We start from the raw sequence: 20,479 nt of genomic DNA, 5'->3' as shown, positions 1-20,479 counted from the left end.
CGGCTGGAGCCGGGGCGGGAGGTGGCTCGGGCAGACGCCGGGTTACCCGAGATGCGGCAGAGCAGCCCGTCGGGCGCCCCCATTGGGGTTACTGCCCCTCGCGCCTCGGGCAAATAACCCTCAGATGAGAGGGACCGGCCTGTAACCCGGGGGGGGGCGGGGAGGGGGGCGCGGCAAGGGACAAAAGCGGCGGGGGGAGGCGTGGGGGAGACGCGAAGAACGAAGAGAACGAGGGGGCACGGAGACGGCGGGGTTGGGGAAACGAAAACAGCGAGGCCGAACCCCCCGAGCGGTGAGTGCGGAGGGAGGGCGGAAGGTGCGCGGGGGCGGGAGGGGCAGCCCGTGGACAATGGGGCGCTGGGGCGGGGCGGGCGCAGGTGCGGGGCGGGGCGGGTGTGAGCGCGGCCGCTCGGGGCCGCCCGCCGCCCAGTGCGCTGCGCCGCGCCGACAGCCGCGCCCGGAGCCGCGCTCACCCCCGCCGCAGCCCACAGTGAGTCTGACAGCCCGGCCGTCCTTCTCTCTTGCTTTTTCTTTCTGTTTGTCTCTCCGTCCTTCCTTTCTTCTTTCCTCTTCCCAGCGCCGCGGAACCGGCTCCAGCCACCCCGTCCCCGCGGAGCCGTTGCCCGGTGCGGGGCCGGGATGCCGGGCGCTGCGCGGAGCTGCGCGGGGCGGGTCTCACCTCCCGCCCATTGTTCGCGGTGCCCCAAGGTTTGGGGTTGCGGGGGGGTGAGCTGGACCTGCACGGGGCACTGATGGAAAGGGAAGGAGAGACGATTTCAGGGTGTTTCCATGGGTGTCTTGGCGAGCCCCGAGCTGGAGGGCTGCGGCGGGTCCGGCCGGCGGTGGTACGTGTGTCTCCGCCGGGCACTTCGGGCATTTTGGAGCTCGGTACTGCCGGGGCTGCTGTTGTTGTTAATTCTCTTCAGATGTTTCTACTTTCCAATTATTCTCTCAGCTGGAGGCTTAGCCCTTTCTACTCGGTGGACTGAGGAAATATTTATTTATCTTTCAATGATGTTATCCCCTTCTCGGTTGTCTTAGAGCATAAGCGGGCATGCTGTTAAAGGTCTCTCTCCACAGTATTCATGAACCCCCTTTGCCACCATAAGGCATGCGCATCCAGAGCAAATAAATCACCGAGATACGAGGCAAGTGTGTCTTGCCGGGCATAGGCACCTATGAACACCCCTTCCTCTTGCGGGTTCACGCACTGATCACTTTGTTCTCTGCACCCACAAAAGAGTATTGCTTTAGCAGAGCGAGGTAGCAACAATTCAAAATGTCTTATTTTAGGACTGGTACAACTCATGACCCTAAACTGCTCATGATGCTGGGTGTTAATCTCAGTGGACCGAACGTACCTGACTGCCTTGAATGCTTTTTGTTTGATGGACTTGCTAAGTGCATTAATCTGCTGAGGCTTAGAGTTTTCTAACCCCCTGGAGCACCACATTCTGTGAACACCTCTGTCTAACGTGGAGTTTGATTTCAAAGGGAAAATCCATTATACGAAGCTGGTGTTGTGATTATGGAAAGTGATATATAATTTCTTTGAAGAAAAGGGAAATCTTGAAGTGATTTATAAAATTAAATATAAACTGTTTTTCAGGAATAAAATATTTGCATTATCTACTGTCCATATAGCCATTTAACTCCTCTCTGCTGTAGCAGCCATTTGTTTTCATTTTCCATTTTTATTGCCCTTTCCATAATGAGTTTCTATTGATTTAATTCCATTTCTTTGCTATTCTTTCCTAGCACTGTAGATGTTGGTCCCTAAGCCAGTTTTTAACAGCATTTGTAACTACAGTTTGGTTTGTGCCCTCATCTTAAGAAAAGGGAGGGGGAAAGGCAGTGCCTTTCTTCATTTCACAACTTTGAATTTATAGGAATCATGCAATATTGATCCCTTTGTTGTTTGTTTGTATTCTCTGTCAAATGTTAATATAACTTGGTCAGTTTCAGGCAGGTCTTGGTTGAGAAGATGAAATAAAATGAGTTGACTGCCTTTAATGATCATTTTAGCTACTCCCATTGTGTGTTCTCCAAGTACAACATGATGTGAGTTGTAAGACTGTACATCTCTTCGTCTCCTCTTCTACTCTCTTCTTTAGCAAGAAATTTTGTAATCAGCAAGCCCATTTTTCACATAACTCAAATTTAGTTAATGTGGTGCTTAAATACACAGGATTGCTATGATTTTTTTTTTTTTTTGCCTTCCCTAAGGAAAAAAGAAAGTTAAGATGTGTGTAAGGAAAGGTTTAATAGACAGTGCAGAACCAGAGAATTCTTTCTTTTTGAAAAGAATCCTTACCAATGTTTATTGAATTTGCTCGTCTGCATGAAGAAAAGAACTGTTGTTTTGTTATCTAGCAGCTGTAGGAAGATTGACAGCTGCAAATTGCAAATCTATGAAGAATCTGTCCATGACACAATTTTTAGTTCATTTAGATAGTTATCCTACACATCTTGTCATTTGCAAAATTATATAAACAAGATCAGTAAGTTTGTGGAGAAGATATAAAAGCAGCAGAATGTACTGTAAAGCTTTTGAAGCTCTTTAGGATAATTAGAAGAGCATGGTCTTGCCTGAAATATGACATTAATATGGTTAATTTAAATTCAAATATGATCACAGTATTGTAAACATTATACTGTAGAAAAGAAATACATATTTTGAAACATGCTAGCTCTGTCAGAAGAACATTAAGTGTAATAGTCTTTTTGTTAAGATAAAGAGAACATCATTGATGTTGTGGCGTGCTTTGCATTTTTAAACAGAAACTAATGAATTACAAACATTCATTATGCTACAAGCAATTGCTGAAACTTCTCAGGACCCCAAAATAGAGAGTTATTTGTATACTGTTACTAGCATGTTTTCTGATTATGGTTTCACTGTAAAAACAGAAATGAATAAAAAACCCTGTTGTTCTGAAATGAATTCTCTGCTAGCTCTAAATCTTTTGTTGGTTTACCTCTCTTGTAAATTGATGTTTAAATATCTCAGTGTGTTCAGGTTATGGAACTTTCTGTTGGGAAGTGTGGGAAAGCTACAGGAGGGGGCTGGAAGCAGTCTCTGTTGGATCTTGGAAGAGTTAAAGGCATATAATCTGCTGCAGAAGGTCAGGTTTACCAAATGTCTGAGAAAGATCTTTGAAAATTTCAGCTACCCTCTAAAAGAACAACGTGCTACTTTTTAAGGACATGTTGTATAAATTTTGCTTATCTTAATATGTCAAGATGCAACATATTAAATATTTCTTGATCTGTGTTTCTATCTAAATGTTCATTAGTTCACTCTTTCTTAAATATGATAATTTGTAATACAGTGACTGTTCTTCTAATACCGTTTCATTTGTGGACTCGAGACTCGGCTGGTAGAAATGGGCTGTATTTATAGGCCCAAGCCATATTACAACATTTGAATGCCTCAGTTCATTACTACTTTTGGCACTGCATACTGTAGACCATCTTTTTCCAAAACTGTATTTCTTTGAAACATGTGAGTCTTTTGAGTTAAGCATCATCTTACCTCCTCCTGTTTGGTTTCTCTGTATGCATGTGACAGAGGTGGTGGTCACAGTCAGCGGACAAATGATGTGGTGCTAATCAGTGCTGTCTTCAGTCACCACCAGCACTGTTGGTTGACATGCTTATTGTCCAAAAAAGCTGATTGGCTTGGGCCAGTACAGATGAAACTAAGTGGTTCTGTTGGGGACATGGATGGAGTAGGAGTCTGACATTCTCCGCTATTCACCAAGAATGCGTACTGAGGATTTATTACTGAATTCTGATGCTGTGGGGAACTTATTTTTACTGTCTCTTAATCCTTTCTCTTGAGAATTAATTCCTGCTCTGGAACTGTATTTTTAAATAACTCAGAATTGAATGGATTCAAAATGCAGGAGACCCTTTATAAATGTCAGTATTAATGACAGATAACAAGATACAAGGGCTGGAGTATATATACCAGTTTATCTGTTGCTTTGTGGTACTTTCCACGCTCTACTACAGATGCAGTGATTATCCTTAATCCTCCAGATGATTCTTCTTGAATGAATTGCAACAGAGTGTGCATCTGTAGAAACTCTAGGTCATAGCACAAGTCCTAGGTTTGATCTGAAGTAACCAAGTATTGTTGATGCTCCTAGGAAGTGCTTAATGCTCATCTCTTTTTTCCAGGTGAGAAAGCACTCAGTAGGGATGTATGTTACACAGGGAGTGAAGTTTCGATGGAGAAAAGTCTGTGTCTCAAATTATGGTGATATTTTGGATGATTTCATTTTGAACTAATGTAAATAGTGTCTAGAAAAACAGACAAATCTTCAAAATGTAATTATAAACTAAAATGAGAGCAAAGAAAAATGCAGTCCTTTTGAAGGCTGGTACCTTGCAGTGTTTCAGGGCTAGAAACAAATGTTATTCTATGAAAGAGCTAGGAAGGGTTGGCTTGTTTTTTTTTTTTTTCTGATCATATAAACCACCTATTTCTTTCTGTGTAAGCTGAGGATCACTTGACTTTATAATACAATCCAAATGTTTTAGACAAGCCTGCTTTGGTGAGGAAGGGCCATTGTATTTCTCAGTGTGTTCTGCTCCTGTGGCAGGCCTGCCAATGCAGTAAGTGCTTATGATACTATTAACCAAGAGACTATTTCTTTAGCTCAAGTAGGAAAGATCTACACTTTTAAGAGAGGCTTTTGAGTCCTTTCTTCCAGAGTAGGAGGAGTTCCTGTCAGTTTTGCAATAGTAATTTTAGGCAGCTTCAATTATTTATTCTTAACTTTATTTTCCTAACGGGAACTCACCTTTTCATTCTCTCTGACCTTTTTCTGTGAGGTTAGCTTCTGCTGAATCCACCCTACCTGTTCTATTAGGCTGTAATTTTCTTTACAAAGTCAGCTTTTGACTTTCTTTAATCTGTTATTTGTGGGTTTGATCATCTTCCCTTGGTTCTTTGAAATATTTCATATTCAATAATCCTTACCTTTCCCATCGATACACCACTTCTGTCTTGCTTAATCTATCCAAAGAAACTAATTCCTTCTACTCCAACTGTTTGGTTAACTCACTAGATCCAAGATCTCTTTACACCTACAGCTTTTTCTCCCACTTCAAAGCTAGTTGTGACAATGTGACAGCACACGTTTTCTTTCTCCAGCTGTAGTATGCGTCTGTAACTCCAGTATTATGTTTCTGAACTTGAATTTTTGTGCCACTAGCACTGCACATCAAGTTGTCCCTGTGAAGAGAATTCATCCTGACAAGTAGTATTACTGCAGAAGTGGGTGATCCATCCATGTTCTTGAAAGCTGGCAGAATTGATGCTTAAGGACTTGCATTCTGTGTGTGTGAGAGAACAGAACCATTGAGCAGATCATCTATGAGCTGTATGCAATCTTAATTTTCTTTGTTAAAAAGTTGACAAGCTGTTGATGGGTTCTATTTGCTCCTAGAGCAAAAAGAACCAGTCTTCTCAAGTTAACAGCCTGCGCCCCTTTTCCTTGTTAGTTAACTTTAGAAGACTGCTTCTTTTTGCTCTAGGAGCAAACAGAACCTTGCTAGTCTTTTAAGGCTCAGAATTCTCTCTTGAGATCTATTCCCTTCTACAATGCTTAGGTCTTGTCTACAAAATGCATTAGAAGGCTTGCTGAGAGGCTAAAGTATGGAATTCTGCTTTATTAAGGCTGCTCTAGAAAGCAGTAGTCTAGCCCTGCATTTTCTTTATGGTTAGTAGCTTCTCTTAGCTAATCAGGGGAATATAATTGTAATGCCAATACTGGCCAAATTTACAAAACCTACTTTTAAAAATGCTTTAACCTCATCTATTTGTTGCTGTGGGATCAAGAAAAAGAGTGTGTTCTTCAGTTGTAATGAAAATGCCCATTACTGAGTCAGGCATAGCCAACCTGAAAATGTCAGATCACAAAGTTCAGCATTTTTGAATTGGGGTTGAGGTAAGGGAGACTCACTTATACTTTGCCATTTCAAGCAAGTATTACCTTTTTTTTACTTTCCCATAATTCAAAGAGCAGGTGAATGAACCTGTCTGAGGCTGTAAAATTAAGAAGAAAAATCACCTTTGGAAGGAAGGGAGACAAACTATTTCACAAAGTAAAAGATCAAGATAGGACATTTTGGCTATGAATGAGAAACTACACAAACATTATTAGCATGAGAGTGTGGATTTGTGGTGCAAAGTTTAAGGAAATTATAAGTCCCTTTTTGTTTTGTGCAAGACATAGAAAGTGAAAAATCCCAGGATAAGAACAGTCATGTCAAAATGAGGCATCCAAAAGTTTTCAAAACTAGAACTTATGCTTTCTAGGCAGTCTCCAGTTACATCTCTCATTACATGATGACTTAATTTTTTTTGTGAAGCGCCCAAGTCGAGAGTTGTCTTATCCACATCTATCCTGTTTTGTGTGTTACTCCCTCATTTACTGATTGTTCTGACCCTGCTAGGAGATTCTGCAGGGTGTGTCCTGAGCTGTCATGCTGGTCAGTGAATAACGGGCAATTATTGGTCCATTCTTTGCATTTCTTTTGTGGAGACAGGATTAGAATCAGTTGTTTGGAGGAATTTTAGAATTGTATTTAGCACTGAAGTCTTCCTTCAGTCTTCTGCCTCATTCACTGCAAACCTATCAGCTTTTACTACCAAAAAAAGGGGTTTGGGATTGCATATAAACTCTTTTTTTTTTTCAGAGAGTTGCTATATAAGTCTTTATTATGTTTAGACAAGAGTAAGCAGGCTGAAACTACCAGCATGCTTCTTGCTGCCAGCTTGTAAATTCATAACGCTATATTTTGCTTTAAAAAATATTAGTATTATGTTGCTTCATGTTAATATTTTCCTGTGCCAATAAGAGTTTAAGGGGTTGTGTCTGCTTCCTTAGTTTGTGAGCAAGGCTTGAACCTTTGAATCACCAGATAGGTTTGTGCCAGCCAAACTTATGAACTGTTAAGGAAAATGGCAGGTTCTGCTTGAAATTTGTTAGTGGAGAACATGGTACATACTTTGCCAGATCTATCATTATTCCATCATTTTCCCCAGCCATCTTGGATCCCATTCAGATCTGGAGAAGTATTTCAATGCATTAATCAAAATTCACATCCTGATGACTGGACCTCTCTTTTTCCACAGCTACACGTTCTTTGCTGCAGTACCCCACATAAATCTGACCTGGTTTCGTGTTCTCACTCCCAGTTCTGTTTCCGTTTCCCAGGCTTCTTAAGATATCTTGCCCAGTCACTAATTTCTTTCAACAGCCTTCCCTCCCCCACCACTTCACTTATTTCTCTATTGCTCTCAGTTTTGCTTCCCACCCAATCTCACTTGTCTGTTCTGTAGTGTCCTTACTTGTATTCTATTCTGACAGTCAGTCAACTCTTGTCCTCATTTGAAAACTCTTTCTCCAAATTGCTTTACTTGCTCATTGCTTAAGTAGCCAAAGCTGTGCTGGCTCAACCAAATGTAAATAAGATAAAATAAATAAAACCTGCAGAGTTTTGCCATGTCCCTGAACATGTAAGATAAAATATGTTGAACACATGCTGAATTTTCAGAGAACACAGCTGTTAATCTCTAAAATCCTACAGAGAATTTCACACACTTCTGAAGTAGACGAGCTTCTCTTCTTCCATGTGAAGAATTTGTCTGTCATTGGGGCATGTTAGAAATGTTACTGTTTTGGTCTTTTCACCACTGCAGGAAAACTTTTAGGTTTCCTCAGGAAAACATAGCTTATTTTAGTGAAGTATATATAGCAAAGTGTGAAGTTTTGATGAAGTATTTCTTGAAAATGGGTAAAAAGTTTGGGTTTTTTTCTTTCTCCCTTGTAAAATGTCATTTGTTCAAAACTCTACATGGCTTTACCTGTAACAGACGTATATAGCAGTATGTAACAGGAAATGTTGGGCAGCCCGTGGTAGGCACACAGCTCCTATTCTACCTTTGACACATCATGGGTAGTCTGGAACATTTTCCTATGTGTAGATCCCCAGGCCTGCTTGGATGTGCCTGTGCTTGTGCTGGGCAGCACTGCTCTGATATGAATGTCAGTTAAGTAAGAAAAACAATGTGAATTATTGCAAGCAGAGTGCTCTACTGCTAGGTCTCCTGCATACAGAGTAGTTCAAGAATTCCCACCAAATATTTCTGTGTGTAGTGTACCTGTGAGTGTCTTGGAGGATGGAGCTATACACTGAAAAGCAATTACATCTGTGGGTATACAGGTAGCATGTCTATAAGTGTATGGGCGAGAGAGAGAAAATACGTGATAATGTTGTCATCAGAGATTTCAGCAGCAATCCAACCTAAGATGACTGCATTACTCACAATTGGGAGAGATGTATATGTTGATGGATAGATGCAGAGACTGAAAGAGATTGGTGTGTATGTAGGTATTTATCTTCTTGAAAATAAGATGGAGTGAAGATAAAATGCAGTTAAATCTTAACGCTCTGCAATCGGAGAGGTAACTCTGTTTTGTAACTGCTTTACCCTGTAGAAGCATTCACGTGTGTGGTTCTGCTCATGATCTATGAGTATGGAGTTTGTGAAGATGGCAGTTAATTGCCAAATAAGCCTTTTTAGGCTTTCAGTTGTTTTAAAAATATTTACTTTTGTTTTATATGGCGGTAGAAAAATATGTGATTTTCATGGGACTTCTTACAGTTTAAATAAAGCAAAGGTAAAATTCTTCTTACCTATGGGTTGTTTGAGTGTACTGTGAGCATCTAACAAACACACTTACTGAGAAACTGTTGCAAATGTTGTTACTGTTTTCCTTTCTGACAGTTTATAATCCAGTTTGTCAAATGAATTTTCTTGATTGCTGTGCAGCGTATGCAAAGTACTTAGAAGTGTCATAATTACCTTTCTGAAGACCTGGGAGCGGGAGAGAAGTGAAAGACACAAAAGAAAAAAGGCAAAAATTCATATCTCTATTCTTACATAAGTATAAAGAAAATGCTCCTGTGTAAAGGCAGCACAAAAGACCTAACAAATGTTATAAGAACACTTAAGTCCTTCAAAATGCTGCATAGTGTAGCAGAGGATGAGGGGAACCCCACAGATTGCTGTGTATAACATTGAACAACTATTTGTTTTTATCCAGTAAGCTAAACTTAGGAAGTGCATTTGATGGTTTGTTTTTCACTTGGATATAAATATTTGAGTTTTCAGTTCTGCAGGACTTCTAAGCTAGTGTACTTGCTGTAGTCAATGGGTGTACTTCTGCCTCTAAGTCTACTGTTCAAAATTGCAATAAAGATCAAAAATAATTTACTTCACATCTACTGCTGTGATATTTAATGTGTTTTAGAATGCAAGTAAACAATTGTCATCTGCTTTCTACAGAATTTACAACTTGCACTGACTTTACCCACATCAAAGCAGGGAGAAATGCTTTCCTTAGGTATTATTATTGTTGGGTTGTAGGTAGTCTTAAGCTGTTGTTTCTTCTACATTAACTTATATTCTTCTTACCACAATCATGTTTGCAGTATTTGTCAGGAATCAGTGGAGGGCAAAGATATAAATTCATAGCAAACAGACAGGGTTTCACAGAGAAGTGAGAAAACACTCTGCAAGATTCATGGTATGAATTAAGCTGCTAGTTGATTAGCTTTTGCAGCTATTTTTCCAACCACTCAAGAAAGGCCAATGTGTGATACAATAAATCTAGAGATCTTAGAGGCTGATATTCTTGTATTTTAGCCTCTCAATTTCTGAAATGTCAGCAGCACTTATAAATCAGAAGATTCTGTTTTGGTATTCTGGCCAGTGTACTTTTAAAGCCAGGCTGGAGGGAGCATCGTGGTTGTTGCCTTTTGGCTGAAACCCTCAAAAATTCTCTGGAAAGAAAAAATGTCTTATGTGGGGAAAGACCTTCTTGATCTGTTGCCAGGAGGTGTCACTACAGCTCAGGAGTAACTATTTTGTCCCTCGAGACACACTTTAGTTTCACAAGATCTCACTTAAGTGTTGGTGACATAAGGTGCAATAATGCACTGCCTTTTATCATGTGTGAAAAAAAGGAATACTGAAATTGTGTGGTCTACTAATCATGTTATGGATAGGTAAAGGAATTGTGCTAATGCCTGCTGAATGTAGTTTCCCTCAAAAATACCCATACGATGCATGCAATGTGATATGTGTACATCCTTCCTTTGGGGCATCAGTGCTTACACAGAGCTGTCTGATGCAGTCGTTTGCATTCCCTTGGCCCTATTCATCTCTCAGGGCTGTAGCAGAGTCTCAGCAATCACTGATCAAATGTATTATGCTAGAATATGCATGGCAAGATATCTGTTGAAAACCATGAGGGTGAAAGTGTCAGTCTGAAGGAGATGGAGCCAAGAGTAGGTTTGGGAATCATAGCCGTAAATGCTACTGATCCCACTTTTCCAAAACAGTTTAAATCATTTATTTTAATGCATGAGAAGCTTTTTATTCTCAATCAATTTTGTACGGCATATTATATGTATTTTATACAGCCTGCTAATGAGCTGAAGACTTGTTAATTATATGTGTGTGGAATGGCATAGCTGCTGAATTATGCACATTATTTTCCTTTACAACGAAGCCTTCTTCTTAACTATATCTACCCTGGTTGAAAGTGTAGAGCCCTGGGTTGCTATTGCTAACTCATCTACTGTCACTTCATTACCATAAACCTTGCTGTTTTGGTGGTACAAAGAGTCAGTCTGAAGGATGGAAGAGTTGGCTAGGTAATAAGAAAAATACACTGTTTAAAAGCACCTTCTGGTGTCACATAAAACAGCTGTTGGGAGTTGTATATCCCTGAAATAAAATTTTAAAAAAGAGTTTATTAAAGGAGAGTAAAGTCCATAATGGTTCACTTGAGGTTTATTTTTCTTTGGCTCTAGTTTGTAACTCATTACAATAATCTTGTTTAATATTGTCCTTTATATGTGGAAAAACAAACAAATGAATCCCCTGAAACCCTAACAATCAAATCTGAAGCTATACACATGATTTACAGCAAAATATTGTATTTTACCAGGCCAGTATGAGAACTGGAATCTAAGTAGAGATAGACGTGCTATTTCCCGAATTTATTACCCTTAGAGTATAAGATGTAATGATAAAAGTGGTCAGCTTAATTCCAGAAAGCTGCAAAAATTTGCCATGCTGGTGATCCTCGTTACTTACTAAACAGAATGTTTTTATGTGAACTTGCTATCTAGTATACAATTAAAATCATTATGTGGAAATAAGGTTTTTGAAATCCTTGTGTCTTTTACTATGAATTATTCATGTTAATGAATACTGATATCTAGTTCAGTATGTGTTCAACGGGGATGATGTTTAATTTACATGTGTTAGAGGTCATTCATATAGATCTAGGGGAAACATTGCTGATGAAAGCGAACTGGTGTACCTTTGTTTTATCTAGACCTCTAACCTCCATTCACACTTCCACTGTCTGGTTGCTGTTAAAGTCTGGCCGTGTAGTGCTCTTTAGTGTATGTATATGATCAGAGCAGTATGAGTGTTTCTTAAGCCCTCATTGGTGAAAGATGTGCAAACCTGTATGGAAAACTTGCAGAATTATGTCAGTGGGACGTTAGGTGACTGTCTGTCTTTGGTGCTTTCCGATTTCATTCTGACCTTTAAAGTGGTGGTTTTGATTTAGGACCCTTGAATAGATGGAGATTGTCTTATGTTAGTGTTTTTTAAAGTCAGTGTCACACTACCCATGCTGGAAGGTTCAGATGTTCTGGGGCTTGCTGCTCGAGTATGTCTCCCTTTAAGAGCATTTTGGGTTACCATACAGTCTTTTTCCCAAGTTGTGGGCCGTGGGAGCTCCCCCAGGCTGATGAAACATTCCTGCAGGTACAGAGGTAGATTAAAGCAGGATTCCTATCATGTTGGAAGTTATGAATTTCATGTTGAGTCTGCAGCAGGACTGACAGGTTGAAAGTCTGAACTTCTATTCAGTGTCAAACCTTGATTATTAAAAAATCCCCAAGAAACAAAACCAACCAAACAAAAAACCCCTCCGCTCCAAAATAAACCCCAAAAGAAATGCCTAAACAAACAAAAACCAACACCTCAAAAAAATCTATTTTCAGTTTAGAAAGAGCTGGGGATTGTTTTTTTTCTCTGAGGATAATTGTGTTGTGAAAGTGAGAGATTTGTTAAAAGTCAAAATGGGTAGTGAAAAGTCATTTTGATGAAGATTTCTGAAACCTTGTGGAGGAAGGAGAAGTAAGAAAAGCAAAGCTTTAACAGTAATATTATACATGTAATAAAAGGAATTACAGATTTGTGTGATATCTTGTATTTTTGAGTTTGTCAGTTGAGATGAGGGAGTTGTATATGGCTAAAATGAGCAGAAGAAAGTCCTTGAACCATTTTGTTCACCAGCACTGGCTACATCAATCAGCATTACCTTCAACAAATAAAGCATTTGTAATACTGTCACTTGAAAACCTGATCAGAAATTCTGTGTGTTCACCTTCAGAGCTGCATTAGTGAACTTCAGACTGTCTTCTATGTTTTTCTGTAGTTATTGGCTATTTTTTGTGTTCCATAAGTTACTTTCAGAACCGCTGCTCTGTGTCAGAGTATTTGCATCTTGGACACATACTCATGGGGTAAGGAACAGGTTCAATGGAAAAAAACCCCTCCTAAATTATCTTGAAGGCTTCTTCAGTCTTTGTTGTTATTTATGCAGAGAGCATTCAAGTGATTTCATTTGTTGCGCTAACATCAGCTTGTTTCAAATAAGCCATGAAATGACTATTAGACAGATTATCAGCCTTAAAGGATTATACGCATCCTTCATCTTAGGTGCTGCTGCAATATAAACACTGTAACAATAATCAGCTTAGTTAAGTTCAAGCAGGTGGTCTAAAAGGAAAAGTGTATTTTCCCTTTGCCTTCAACAGTGGAACATGTGATTATGTAGACAATAATCAGGGAAAGTGCTTAGAGGCATTTTGATGTCTTTATGTTCTAGGTAACCAGGGTCATTTTGTTTTTCTCGGTATTCGTTTAACCTACTGATTTCATGACATGACAGGGACCTGAAGGACTTAAATTTTTTTACCTGCTTTGTAGAGTGGTGCATCATGACAAGATAGTGAGTGGATGTCCCTCCCTAGCTAGTTGATGACATTGCAGTTATTCAAGTTTTTTAAATGAAAACAAATATTTATTCCCTCCTCTTTCCAATACAACTTCTCCTCCTGCCATTGAAATGTAGTACTTCAGTCATTGATGAGACTCTGTGATCATTTCCTTCTGTGGTGTGGAAAGTGGTGGTAGCAGCAGAGCTAAGCTTTTGGCTCTCAGGAGCTTCCTCATATTCTTCTTGGGTCTGCTGACTGCTACAGAGCCAGGGAGGTGCTAAGGGTTAATCAGATATGGAGTATCTGCCTAGTTAAAGTTCTTAAATGTCTAAATTAGTTTGTTTGAGCTAAGTTACTCGCTTTACTGGCTATTTGTAGTAGTAAATGTATATACCAAGTTCTTAAAGGGATATTGATACTATACCAAATGTTTCTCTACCTGGAAATAACTGTAAAACCAAAAAAAACCCACCCCAAAAATGGAGCTGTACAATTACTTGTGGGGATTCATGAATTAAATGAGTTATTTTTAAGTATTTCATTACAGGGCTTAATTAACTGCTTGCCAAACTTTGTAGATTAATGTCAATTGTTCATGAGCAATTTGGAGTACAATTTATTGTACTCTCTTGTAAAAAACTCATGATCAGAAATGATTGCTCACCTCAGACACTTTCTTGATGTCATTTAAAAGTATTTTCCTTTCTGCAGAATTCCTTTGGGTGGTTTCTGTAACTGATATAAAACCATGATAGCTTTATTTTTGTCAAAAGGTGCTGCTATTGAGAACATTTATGGCCAAACGCTATAGCTATGGAAGTAAATACGTGAAAGAGGCACAGTTTTTATGACTGAAATCAAGCCACAGGAGCCACGGTTAATTGGAGATTTTTTTTGTTAAAAAAGCCTTTTCTTGATTTTGTTTTCTAAAGCTTTTAACCTAGCTTAGAAAATTATATGGAAATCCCTTGTCCTATGGATAACAAACAACAGAGGCATGAGATGCTGTAGTAGTAAGCAATTGACCAAATCAGTATTCTGGGGCAGGGACTGAAGGAAGCAACTTGGAGGAGAAGGCAGCCTAAAAGGCTGTTGCCAATCTCTATAGAAGAGAAAGATAGAAGATATCTTCTATAGAAGATATAGAAGGTAGATCATCTTCTATAGAAGGTGATCTTTCCTCCATAGGGCTAAAAATTGATTGTTTTAGCCCGTGTGTTGAGAGAAAAGCTTGTGCAATTTGTATTTCTTCATTGTTTATTCTTCCAGAGTTACATCCACACAATTTGTTTCCACATTATGTGGCTTTGAGACAACTCTTACAAACTATTCAAGTCTGAATATTCAAACTTACCACAAGATAAGTTTCAAAGCAGGAACTTTGGAAGAATGAATAAGTTATAAAGAGACCCTTTGTATGCCTGAAGTCTCTTTATATGGCAACAAGATTATTTACTACATTATCAACTAATTAATTGATTTCATCTGGTTGACATGAAAGTACATTCAGAACAATGCATTTTCAGACCTTTTGCCATGACTTGTTTTTGATTCTTCTCTCTGGATTGTCTGGATAGAGGTGTCAATACAGTGTTATATTGCTGAGAGCACCGATGTTTAAGAAATGCAGGGGAAAATAATAATCTTTATTTTTTCCCCATGCTGTGCCACAAATAAATTGCAAGTGGAACAAGCAAGAGACCGATTCCACTTGAATTGCGGTTGAAGGATCTGTCTCATATAAATCCAATTTGATTTTTTGGAAGCAAGATGCTATTTGCCCTCAAAAATCAGTACTAGCTTTCCTCATCGCAGTTGGTTTTGCTTATAATAATGCAGAATATAGTGTGTATATTGCCACACATTGATCTGCTGGGAACAGAGCAGAAGCACACATTAGTGAGAAAACACAAAGTTTTTCCTCTTCTGCTGCTTCTGTAGTGCTTTTGTTTGAGATAAATGAGAGACTCCAGGACACCAATTCTCCTCCTCGTTTGCACTTTCTCTAGGCACCAGGGAGAAGATTCGGAAGCCTAAACATAGACATCTAATGCCTTATTAGATGCCTTGGGTACCTGAGATATCTGTCAGGGCTAGCAGGTGTGACAGACGATTTAATGCCTTCCTTAGCAGCAGTTGAAAGCTGTGGTGGGATGCCCTCAGGCTCTAAAATAGCACTAGGCAACTATGTTTAGGTACCTGCATTACTCCTTAACACTCTGTTGTAAAATGAAGTAAATTAAGTAAAGATTATTTAAATAGTTGTGTTAGGTATGTTTGTATTGTTTAGTAAATTACTTGGATTGGTTTTGTAGTGGCAGCTAGTGTTAAAAATGGATTTTAAGCTAAATCTTCCTTTTGTATGAGTTTAAAATGCTTTACAAATTCCTAGTAGTACAAACTCTATGCAAATCTGCAATTGTATAACGAAAGAGATGGGGACTTTTTTTAAATGGTCAGCTATAAAGCTCTGACATACTCATATTAAACTTGGTGTGTATTGAATTACTGAAGTTACTGCTTGTAAGCTAATTAATGTCATATTCACATTGTTAGATTCAGAGAGATTTCTAGTAGTTTGAATAGAAATTGTCAGTTTCCATCTCACTGGTGCCACTGTGGAGACACGTGATTGTAGATTGTCCAGTGCAACACTGATCTGGCAGAGTCTTTCACCAGGGGTACCCGGACAGTGAAGCAGTGGTCTTACTTTGCAGTAAGTGTTTTTGTGCACTCAGACTGGTACCTGTAGACTGCTGTGATCCACCTGCTTTTATTGCAGACAAAAACGTGGAGACTGGGAGAACTGAGGTTCAAGTTCGCTCTGAGAAATAAGGGACCTGTGTGCTGCCTCAAAGACTGTGTTGTGGATGCCCTATTAGTTTAGATGTAACAGCAGCATTTATTTTGAGGCATTTGGTAGCCAGGTAATGAAGATATTTAAATGGATTCAATAAATTCTAAATAACAGTGTTCTGGTAGTTACCCATTGAACTGTATGATCAAAAAGGAATTTTGAGTATTCCAGTATTATATGATGTATTTACATTCTCTGTAGTCAATGTATAGTTAAACAATAAGGCACAACAGGTATTAATCCCTTTGAAATATACTCCTGTTGTCAGAGGTATTGCTGGGAATGAGCTGAAGGGTGTGTTACTAGCAGTACAGTAATCTTTCATGAATTCATTACCTGGGGCATCTCATTACCATTATAAAATGGTAATTTTAATAAATAAATAAAATCCTCAAGGAGCTGCTCTTCAATTTACAGGGGATTTTAACAGAAGTTTGGCATCACTAGTAGCTAGTAAAAAAAAAAAAAAGTATTTACTTGCTGCATTCTGAAGATGTTCACTTCATTCATATCAAATCCAGTGTGTGACACAGGCATAGCTACCACAACTGTCAAAACTTCAAACTGTATACACAACTGCAGTCAGTAGTCCAAGTAACTTTTCCTATTCATGCTGTCCATAATTTATTCCAAGCAAAGCCAGGAATAATTTTTGCTTTAAAAAAAGCCTCAGTGAAGAAAATCCTAATGCACTAGAAGGCTTTTTTTTTTTTTAAGAAAGATGGAAAACAAATTACATGAACAATTTTTTTAATGGCACTTGATGCTTTCCAGGATGGAACATCTAGTTAAGCAGTACATTATTACAAAGTACAGGAGGAGCAAGCAAAAGTAGGAGCAGACTTCTTGTTTCCTTTTTTTTTTATCTAGTATGCAATCACAGTTAGTACAATATGTTTTTTTCCTAAAATATGGAAGTGTATGTATTCATAGGTTTTAACATCTGTTCTTCTCCAATTGTTTTTCGTACCAGCTATTCTTAAATATTTCAGAGAAAACCCAAGGGCTTATTAAAATTTTAGTAAGAAAACTTGGTTTTTTTCAGGGCACACAAGATGTTAACTCTAAAGAAATATTAGTGAATTACTTCTTTCCCTTGACTATAATGATTTTATAATTATACTTTATCATAAAGGAAATATAAGCAACTTCATTGTTTTTTGTGTTTTCTGGGTAAAAGCTAATGTTGCCCTGGAATGTGGACAGATGGGAATAAGTATTGTAAACATTAGTTATGACAATTTCTGTACAAAAATTAGGTTTGTGTTTTATCTTTATTTTGAGGAGATAAAACCCAACCCAATCCATAACAAACAAAGAAAAAAAAAAACCCAACCGACCAAAAAAACAAACCCACACACATCCCACCGTGTTTTAGATACTCCCTGTGTAGTAATAGACTGGAGAACAATGGGAGGATACTTTCATAGGCTGGAAGTGATGACTACAAAATTGATATGGAAAAAGAATGTTGCATTATGAGATTTCACAACTAAGAAGACAAAAATGTATTCACTTCTTATATATTTGTTTTCTTATGGGGAAATAGCTTGCAAGATATGGAATTGAACAGGGACTTTTCTGTTAGGACCACTGGGTTCTTATTCTTGTCATCTTTATGATCTGTTTCCTAGAACTGTCTGGAATATTTGTTTTAAATGGTTATTTTCACATTAATACAAAATATAGGCAACACCTTTGATTTCTTACATGTGTTGTTGTTTCTAACATCTTGGCTTTTGGTGCTGAAATCGCATTTTTGTCTTAGGACTGCGTTATCTGTTTGAGTTTTGTGGTAGGCAAAATAGGCTGGGGAAGGAGTTCCCCTCATGGAATTGACTTGGTAATGTCTGTTATAAGTTGTGTGAGATCCTATGAATTCAGTTATTTCCCATCCTGCTTTTGTACATTAGTGCTCCAGCATTTTATAAACATGATTTTAAAAAATACAAGCCAAGTAGCCTGTGATACTGTGACTCTCCTAAGTGTGGAGAACACAGTGGCAAACAAATGTCTAAAAATTTGCCATATCTCATAATGAATAGCCTATCCAAAATAATTAAAATAGAACAAAATCTATTCCTTATTCTTGTCAGTAAACAGCTGACCAAGGTATAGGGATTTATATATTAACCTTAAATTTGTTTATTTAAGTTCAGTTAGGCAGCCAAAACTGTCTTGTGAGTTATTTATTTAATTATCTAATCCTCTCTAATTCCTCCTAAGCTCTTGGTTGCAGGTTTCTTCTCTAGTAAACTCCTGAAGTTAGTCATGCACTGTGCAAAAAATATTCTTTTCTCTGTTTTGCATTTTTGCCCTCCAGTTTTGTCATATCTCTTCTTTACTCTGTGACAAATGTCTGACTTAGCTTCTCTATACAATTTATTGTTCTATGCAGCTTTGTTATATCAGATCTTCTGTATTTATCTCCAATAGAAGCTAAATGTCCCTAGTCTTTAGAGCCTTCTCTACACCTCTAAGCATTTTCATGGCCCATCCCCAGACCATCTCAATGTTTTTTAGTGTTGACTTGTGTAATTACATTATTGTGTTTTCAGTGTTTATTCTATTTCTCTATGTACTGATACTTTTTCTTTACATGTTTGCAGTTCAGATTGAAGGTAATGCGTAAGCAAGACAGTATGGGATACATTTCTACCAAATGACACTGAACTTCCTTGGAAAAAAAAAGGTTTTAAAAACCATCTTTAGCAAGTTTTGCTGCCTTCCCTGCTCTCTCTTCCTCCTGACTTCAGTCAGGACCCAAAAGCACTTACCTCAAGTACGGGAGGTGGGAGCTAGTTCTTGATTCCTGAATCCTAGACTCTCAGGATGTTACTGGCAATTTTACCCCAGTGCAGTATGGCAGCTGCAAGTAAAGAGGTGTACTGCCTAGGAACTGTCAAAAAGAATTTTCCTAGTCTGGCTTCTCTTCTTCTTTGTACTCATAATCCCATTGTGAACTACCTCAAGGACTTAAAAGAGATGGGAGACTGGCCCATGTGGGGGTTTTGTGGGGTTTTTTTGTTTGTTTGTTTATTTTTAAAAGTGCTTTTTTTATTTTCCTATCTCAGAACTGGCCTAACTGCAGAGATCATGCCTGGGAGGGCTGAATAACCTTATTGATAACAGCTAGTTGTTAAAGATTGACTGTATTGTCTAGCTGCACTCAAAGAGCAGTCTATATTGCTCCTTCTGGAGTGCCTTGTCTTTGAGTTTGCTGATTTGCTGTACTAGTTTCTCAGAATCACAGAATGGTAGTTTGTGTTCCAATTTACCATGTGTTCTATAAAGGCAAGACAATTAATTACATCATCCTGCCTTCATCTCTTTTTGCTTGTGTAGCCACAGTCTGGGATATGAAGGAACCTGGTAGCATATTTACTGAGGATCTGGATAGTAAACCAGAAGCTGATTACATCATTAGAACCAGTAATCATTAAAATCTACATGCTTTCACTGACTCAGTTCACAGGTGCATTTCTTTGAGTTTTGTTTTTTCCTTCATCCTTTCCAGAACAAGAATGTAACATCAATTGGTCTTGCCCCTTTGGTGTAGCTTAGACCTTTCAAATCCTCTCTGAGTTGCATAAGTAGCAGAATTAATGCCTGTAAAACTTTAAAACACTTTGTCTTTTAAGATGAGAGAAACCAGATAAGTGGTAGAATTTTAGACACTATCTAAGACCTGATAAAAATCAATCAAATCTGTGCTTGCAATAATTATTTGAGAGGGTTAGTAGTCAAATCAGCTTTATATGAACCTTAAGCCTCACCTTTCAATAAACCAGAAGTGCTTTTTTGTAGCTGCTGTGTGCTAAGTGAGTTCAAAATAGTTACCAGAAAAGGGCCACTTTTTTGTAGCATATATACTGACATATGTTAATTTAATCCTTTATACTGATTGAGGGATATTAAAATTGTTCTCCACTTTCTAAATGTGATATTTCTTCTGGGGAGAAGAAACATACAGGGCAGAAATTTATTGACTGTAATTAGCCATAGCTTGCAGTGATAGCTATTTGCTCTTCATCAGCAAGCTCTAATTTATTTACCTCACCTGATGATATTACAGATGCTGAAGGATCTTAGGGGGAATCCACGTATTACGAAGAGCTTGAGCGATAAGAGATTTAGAAGCATTTTAAAGAGAGGAAACATAAGAGGAGAAAGAAATTCCTGAGGACTTCTACAAATATGTGGGTATGGGCATCCTACACAATCTGTAGTGTTCTGATGTTGTTTATCTATAGAACTAATAACTTGGCCCATTCCTGGGATGTGAGTGTCTGTAAGAAATCCTTCTTGTGATGTGATGCTGCCTTTTCTAAAACTGATTTTAAGATGCAAGATACTGTTCATTATTCCTGCTTTAAATGTAAAATTCTTAACTTTTGGATCTTCATATTTGGATAGAGTTATTCAATAGTTTCTTAATATTAAGTATGTGTATAATTATATATACAAGAAAAATCTGAATAGTAGTTGTGAATAATATGCTAGAGGCTTTGA

General features: G+C 38.3%; 1 protein-coding gene across 7 annotated transcripts in view; it reads left to right on the top strand.

Annotated features, from left to right (window-relative positions):
- Window positions 1-442: 442 nt before the first annotated feature.
- SEMA6D (semaphorin 6D) overlaps window positions 443-20,479 on the top strand; it is a 224,917-nt gene continuing 204,880 nt past the window's right edge. For all 7 annotated transcript variants that reach the window (XM_061999399.1, XM_061999408.1, XM_061999406.1 and 4 more), the window contains exon 1: window positions 443-490. The gene's annotated coding sequence lies outside the window, so the exon portion shown is untranslated. The remainder of the gene's footprint in view (window positions 491-20,479) is intronic.

Source organism: Colius striatus, chromosome 7 (assembly GCF_028858725.1).
Source record: "Colius striatus isolate bColStr4 chromosome 7, bColStr4.1.hap1, whole genome shotgun sequence".
NCBI classification, from domain to species: domain Eukaryota; kingdom Metazoa; phylum Chordata; class Aves; order Coliiformes; family Coliidae; genus Colius; species Colius striatus.
The sequence above is the reverse complement of the archived record's forward strand: the minus strand, read 5'-3'. Positions and strand labels throughout refer to the sequence as shown.